The 6,592-nt window shown below is 41.8% G+C and overlaps 1 pseudogene; it reads left to right on the top strand.

The window, feature by feature from the left end:
* The first annotated feature begins 1,084 nt into the window (after positions 1-1,084).
* On the top strand, positions 1,085-2,279 carry LOC135536898 (gastrula zinc finger protein XlCGF17.1-like; annotated as a pseudogene).
* Positions 2,280-6,592: the final 4,313 nt, after the last annotated feature.

The raw sequence follows: 6,592 nt of genomic DNA, 5'->3' as shown, positions 1-6,592 counted from the left end.
ATGTTTGGACTCAGTTCAGGGTTTTCTTTATTAAAAAAACTATTTTCTCCATGTAGAGTAATAGTGAAGACATCAAAACTATGAAATAACACAAATGGAATCATGTAGTAACCAAAAAAGTGTTTAACAAATCTAAATATATCTGAGATTCTTCAAAGTTGCCACCCTTTGCCTTGAGAATGCCAAGAGTGCGCAAAGCTGTCATGAAAGGCAAAGGGTGGCTACTTTGAAAAATCTAAAATATATTTTGATTTAACACTTTTATTTACTACATGTTTCCACATGTGTTATTTCATAGTTTTGATGTCTTCTACAATGTAGAAAATTGTAAAAAACAAAAAAAAAAACATTTATTTTAAAGCCCTTAAATGAGAAGGTGTGTCCAAACGTTTTACTGGTACTATATATATATATATATATACATGGCTTAATGCATCATTACATTAGCCATTTAGCCCCAGTATGAAACTCAACTTGTCTCTCACTGTTTAACTAGAATAACATCAGTTGTGTCCTTCAAACTGTTAGACTGTTAGTCCATAATCAACTGATAAGTGGTACTTTTTTGGTGCTGTACATGTTGGTGAGAGGGATGATATTAGAGGGTTCAGGTATGGAGATTGGGCCATGAGAGGGTCTTGAGCTGGTGGTCCTCCATCCACACCTTGATTGACCTGGTTGTGTGGCATGGAGCATTATTGTCCTGCTGGAAAAAACAATCCTCAAGAGTTTTGGTGAACATTGTCAGATCAGAAGGAAACAAGTTTTCTTCCAGGACAACCTTGTACGTGGCTTGATTCATGCGTCCTTCACAAAGACAAATCTGCCCCGATTCCAGCCTTGCTGAAGCACCCCCAGATCATCACCGATCCTCCACCAAATTTCACAGTGGGAGAGGCCTACAAGCCACAGTGTCTCGCACCCACTGAAATTTTGTGGAAGATTGGTGATGATCTGGGAGTGCTTCAGAAAGGCTTGAATCTGGGCAGATTTGTCTTAAGACAATTGTCAAATAAGTTCATCACAACATTTAAATTACAGTTTACAGACGTAAACTGTTGCACAACATCATGGGCTTCACCTTTTAGCTCAAATAAACAGTGGATTTCTGCTGTTGTGGGCCTTTAACCATCTGCCTGACTTTGTCGTTCACACAGGAGAGAGACATGACTATTGTGGATCCTCTTGGGAGCCTCAACAACATCATGAAGCTGAAGAGGCAAAGAAGAGTCTCTCCACATCAGAAACCCTCAAAAAACACCAGCAGAGATCCACAGAGAAGAAATCTCAACGCTGCTCTGACTGTGGGAAGACCTTTTCAAGATTATATACATTACAATCACACCAGAGAATTCACACTGGAGAGAAACTTTTCAGCTGCGCTCAATGTGGGAAGAGTTTTGTTACATCTGGCTGTCTGACTATACACCAGAGAACACACAGGAGAGAAACCTTATAGCTGTGATCAATGTAAAAAGAGTTTTGTTACTTCGAGCTCTCTGACTATACACCAGAGAACACACACAGGAGAGAAACCTTATTGCTGTAATCAATGTGGGAAAAGTTTTGTTTCATCTAGCCGTCTGACAATACACCAGAGAACACATACAGGAGAGAAATCTTATAGCTGTGATCAATGTGGGAAGAGTTTTGTTTCATCTAGCCATCTGACTATACACCAGAGAATACACACAGGAGAGAAAGCTTACCACTGCTCTGACTGTGGAAAGAGTTTTTCTATCTCAGGAAATTTTAAATCACACCAGAGAACACACACAGGAGAGAAACCTTATAGCTGTAATCAATGTGGGAAGAGTTTTGCTCAATCAAGCAACCTGATAGCACACCTGAGAATACACACTGGAGAGAAACCTCACTGCTGCTCTGAGTGTGGGAAGACCTTCTCAAAATTATATACATTACAATCACACCAGAGAATTCACACTGGAGAGAAACCTTATAGCTGCTCTGAATGTGGAAAGATCTTTTCAAAATTATATACATTACTATCACACCAGAGAACACACACTGGAGAGAGGCCTCATAGCTGTAAGCAATGTGGGAAGAGTTTTATTCGCTCAAGCTGCCTGATGGTACATCTTAAAAAACACAAAGGAGAAAAATCCTTTAGCTGTGATCAATGTGACAAGAGATACTCTGGTAAAAGATCTCTGATTAAACATCAGAAAATACATACATGAATAGGTTGTTTCAAGATATCAATGAAATAATGTCACAATGTAGATTGTTTTTAACATTGTAGAAGGCGTATTTTAATTGACAATGTAGAACCCTAATATTTTGCCCTGTTCTATTGATTTCAGTGTGATATGGATATTAGCCTCATCAGGGGAAAAATCCAGGTTCTGAAATGAAAGTACTATTTGTGATTAACAAGAACTTGTTGCATTACACTTACTGCATTGGCGACCTACTTGAATCAAAATGCAACACTTCAAAATGTAGCGAGCTATCACTAACCAGTGATGTACACATTATTCCGTGTGTTTTTTGAGCTGATAGTTTTATCAGGTCGTGCAACCTCATCTCCCTCTTGTGCAATTGATTTCAACGTGATATTGATGTGAGTGATGCTAAATATGTGTTGTGTTTCTCTTCGTTTTGGAGACCCCGAAATTTCAATGCGTCACTCCAAAATGTAGCTGACTGTCTTCTGTCGGTTGTCCTCTAACCTATGAGGTAAAATATGTCTCCCATTTCCATGTTTTTGTTTGTTATTTTTGTTAGTTTCAACAGCACGTACAACCTGATTTCCCCCCTAATAGATATCAGTGATTTATTGCCAGTTGTCAAAACAAGTGTTTTAGATGCTTGTTTTTTATTTTATTTATTTAACTAGGCAGGTCAGTTAAGAACAAATGTTTATGTTCAATGACGGCCTAGGAACAGTGGGTTAACTGATTTTTACTTTGTCAGCTCAGGGATTCAATCTTGCAACCTTTCGTTTACCAACGCTCTAACCAATAGGCTACCTGCCGCCCCGAACTGCTTGTGCAGTTTATTAAGTGCTCATTAAAAAATAATAATAATATGATTATTGTTTCAGATGATTGTGTAGATAGTACATTTTATGTTTAGGTTTTCAATATCACAAACTGTTTATGCGTATTGGTTATCGATTTGGACCCATTAAAACTGTTTTGACATTGGGCTGCATAGTCATCTTTTCAATAACATTTGTCCGACGTCCAACATTCAGTTTTAGTTGAGAGACGATTTTTTTTCTTCTTTTAGGTCGTTGAAAATAAGTATTTTTCATATCTTTGAAAAAACTATATAATGACGTCAAGACTACGTTCGGTTTTGGTTGAACGTTGAAAATACCTATATTTCAAGTCGTTGTTTCAAACTACTTCATTTCAACCTATTTGCAGCTTATAGAACTGGACGCAGTATACAATAATTGGTCTATGAACCGTTTTATTAACAATCATACATCACTCCAGTTTTATTAACAATGAACAGTTTTATTAACAATCTGACATCACTCCAGTTTTATTAACAATGAACAGTTTTATTAACAATGAACAGTTTTATTAACAATCACTCCAGTTTTATTAACAGTGGACAGTTTTATTAACAATGAACAGTTTTATTAACAATCACTCCAGTTTTATTAACAATCACTCCAGTTTTATTAACAATGAACAGTTTTATTAACAATGAACAGTTTTATTAACAATCACTCCAGTTTTATTAACAATGAACAGTTTTATTAACAATGAACAGTTTTACTAACAATGAACAGTTTTATTAACAATGAACAGTTTTATTAACAATGAACAGTTTTATTAACAATGAACAGTTTTATTAACAATCTACATCACTCCAGTATTTCTTTACTACATTCAAGTGCTAATTGTCTTTATTCCACTACAGAAGAAGCATGACTCAAATCACCTCATATTTCATATTTCTCATGTTATTCCATGCCTCACCCTTAAGTTAATTATTGCCAATACATATTAACAAAGGGGTGAACATTTGGTTTTGATATTTACAATTTATGTCACATTTTGTAATCACAATTATTTATGCAGCCAACTGACTATTTCTTGGTGCAATTATATTATACTATAATATTTTATACAAACAATATATTATATTATATATAATTATATTATATTTGTCATGTCTTGTTATGTCTGTTCCTGTCCTTTCTCTTCACTCTGTCTCTCTCTGCTGGTCTTTTTAGGTTACCTTCTCTGTCTCTCATTCTTCAGCTGTTCTACATCTCCCCTAACTAGCTCATTCACTCTTTCCCACCTGTTCTCTATTCCCCCTCTGATTAGGTCTCTATTTCTCTCTCTGTTCCTGCTACTTTCAGTGTCTGATTCTTGTTTGTGTTTTTGATGCCAGAAGCAAGCTGTCGTCCCGTTTGCTTCCACCTTGTCCTATCCTGTCGGAGTCTGCCTGGCAGGTGCATCCTGCATTATACTAACGTTCTTTTTGTTCCATTGACTACGTTGGAAGAGGATTTATGCCATTCCTGTTTTTCATTAAAGAACTCTGTTTTCTGTTAAAACCGCTTTTGGGTCTTCACTCAAGTACATAACAGAAGAATCAGACCAGGAATGGACCCAGCGGCTCCGGACCCTTTTCACTCCGCCGTCGAGATCCAGGGAGCGATGCTAGGCAGACACGAGGAGGAATTGTCTGCTGCTCGACATGCCGTTGAGACCCTGGCCGTCCAAGTCTCCGACCTCACAAGACAGGTTCACCAACTCCACCTCGATCCACCGCCCACTTCCAGGGTTTCCGAGTCTCCGGGCCCAGGATCAACAACCCGCCGTGTTACTCTGGGAGCCCACTGAGTGCCGCTCATTCCTCACTCAGTGTGATGTGGTGTTCTCTCTCAGCCCAACACTTACTCCAGGAGCGCAGCCCGCATCGCCTGCGTCATTTCTCTCCTTACCGGACGGGCGCGTGAGTGGGGCACGGCAATCTGGGAGGCGAGGGCTGAGTGTATTAACCAGTATCAGGACTTTAAGGAGGAGATGATACGGGTTTTTGACCGTTCTGTTTTTGGGGAGGAGGCTTCCAGGGCCCTGTCTTCCCTATGTCAGGGGAATCGATCCATAACGGATTATTCTATTGAGTTTCGCACTCTCGCTGCCTCTAGTGACTGGAACGGCCGGCTTTGCTCGCTCGTTTTCTGGAGGGTCTCCTCGTCGAGGTTAAGGATGAGATCCTCTCCCGGGAGGTTCCTTCCAGTCTGGACTCCTTAATAGCTCTCGCTATTCGCATAGAGCGACGGTTTGATCTTCGTCGCCGAGCTCGTGGAAAGGAGCTCGCGTTCTCCGTTGCTCCCTCTCCACATCACTGCCACCTGCCGCATCACTGCCACCCTCCTCCGCCGGCTCGGATGCTGAGCCTATGCAGCTGGGGGTATCCGCATCTCGGCCAAGGAGAAGGAACGGAGAATCACCAATCGCCTCTGTCTCTACTGCGGCTCCGCTGGTCATTTTGTCACCTCATGTCCAGTAAAAGCCAGAGCTCATCAGTAAGAGGAGGGCTACTGGTGAGCGCAACTACTCAGGCCTCTCCTTCTGGATCACGCACTACCTTTCCGGTCCATCTCCGCTGGCCCGGTTCATCTGCTTCCTGCAGTGCCTTGATAGACTCTGGGGCGGAGGGCTGTTTTATGGACGAGACCTGGGCTCGGGAACATGACATTCCTCTCAGACAGTTAGGGGAGCCCACGGCCTTGTTCGCTTTAGATGGTAGTTCTCTCCCCAAGATTCAGCGTGAGACGCTGCCTTTAACCCTCACTGTCTCTGGTAATCATAGCGAAACCATTTCTTTTTTAATTTTTCGTTCACCTTTTACACCTGTTGTTTTGGGTCATCCCTGGCTAGTGCGCCATAACCCTTCTATTAATTGGTCTAGTAATACTATCCTATCCTGGAATGTTTCTTGTCATGTGACCTGTTTAATGTCTGCTATCCCTCCTGTTTCCTCTGTCTCTTCTTCACAGGAGGAGCCTGGCGATTTGACAGGGGTGCCGGAGGAGTATCACGATCTGCGCACGGTGTTCAGTCGTTCCAAGGCCACTTCTCTCCCTCCACACCGGTCGTATGACTGTAGTATTGATCTCCTTCCGGGAACTACTCCCCCCGGGGGTAGATTATACTCTCTGTCGGCTCCCCGAACGTAAGGCTCTCGAGGATTATTTGTCGGTTTCGCTCGACGCCGGTACCATAGTCTCCTCCTCCTCTCCCGCCGGAGCGGGGTTTTTTTTGTTCAGAAGAAGGACGGGTCCCTGCGCCCATGCGTGGATTATCGAGGGCTGAATGACATAACAGTTAAGAATCGTTATCCGCTTCCTCTTATGTCTTCAGCCTTCGAGATCCTGCAGGGAGCCAGGTTTTTCACCAAATTGGACCTTCGTAACGCCTACCATCTCGTGCGCATCAGGGAGGGGGACGAGTGGAAGACGGCGTTTAACACTCCGTTAGGGCACTTTGAATACCGGGTTCTTCCTTTCGGCCTCGTTAACGCTCCAGCTGTCTTTCAGGCACTAGTTAACGACGTCCTGAGAGACATGCTGAACATTTTTGTTTTCGTTTAC

Source organism: Oncorhynchus masou, unplaced genomic scaffold, assembly GCF_036934945.1.
Source record: "Oncorhynchus masou masou isolate Uvic2021 unplaced genomic scaffold, UVic_Omas_1.1 unplaced_scaffold_6808, whole genome shotgun sequence".
Classification (NCBI taxonomy): domain Eukaryota; kingdom Metazoa; phylum Chordata; class Actinopteri; order Salmoniformes; family Salmonidae; genus Oncorhynchus; species Oncorhynchus masou.
This window is presented reverse-complemented; position numbering and strand designations above follow the sequence as displayed.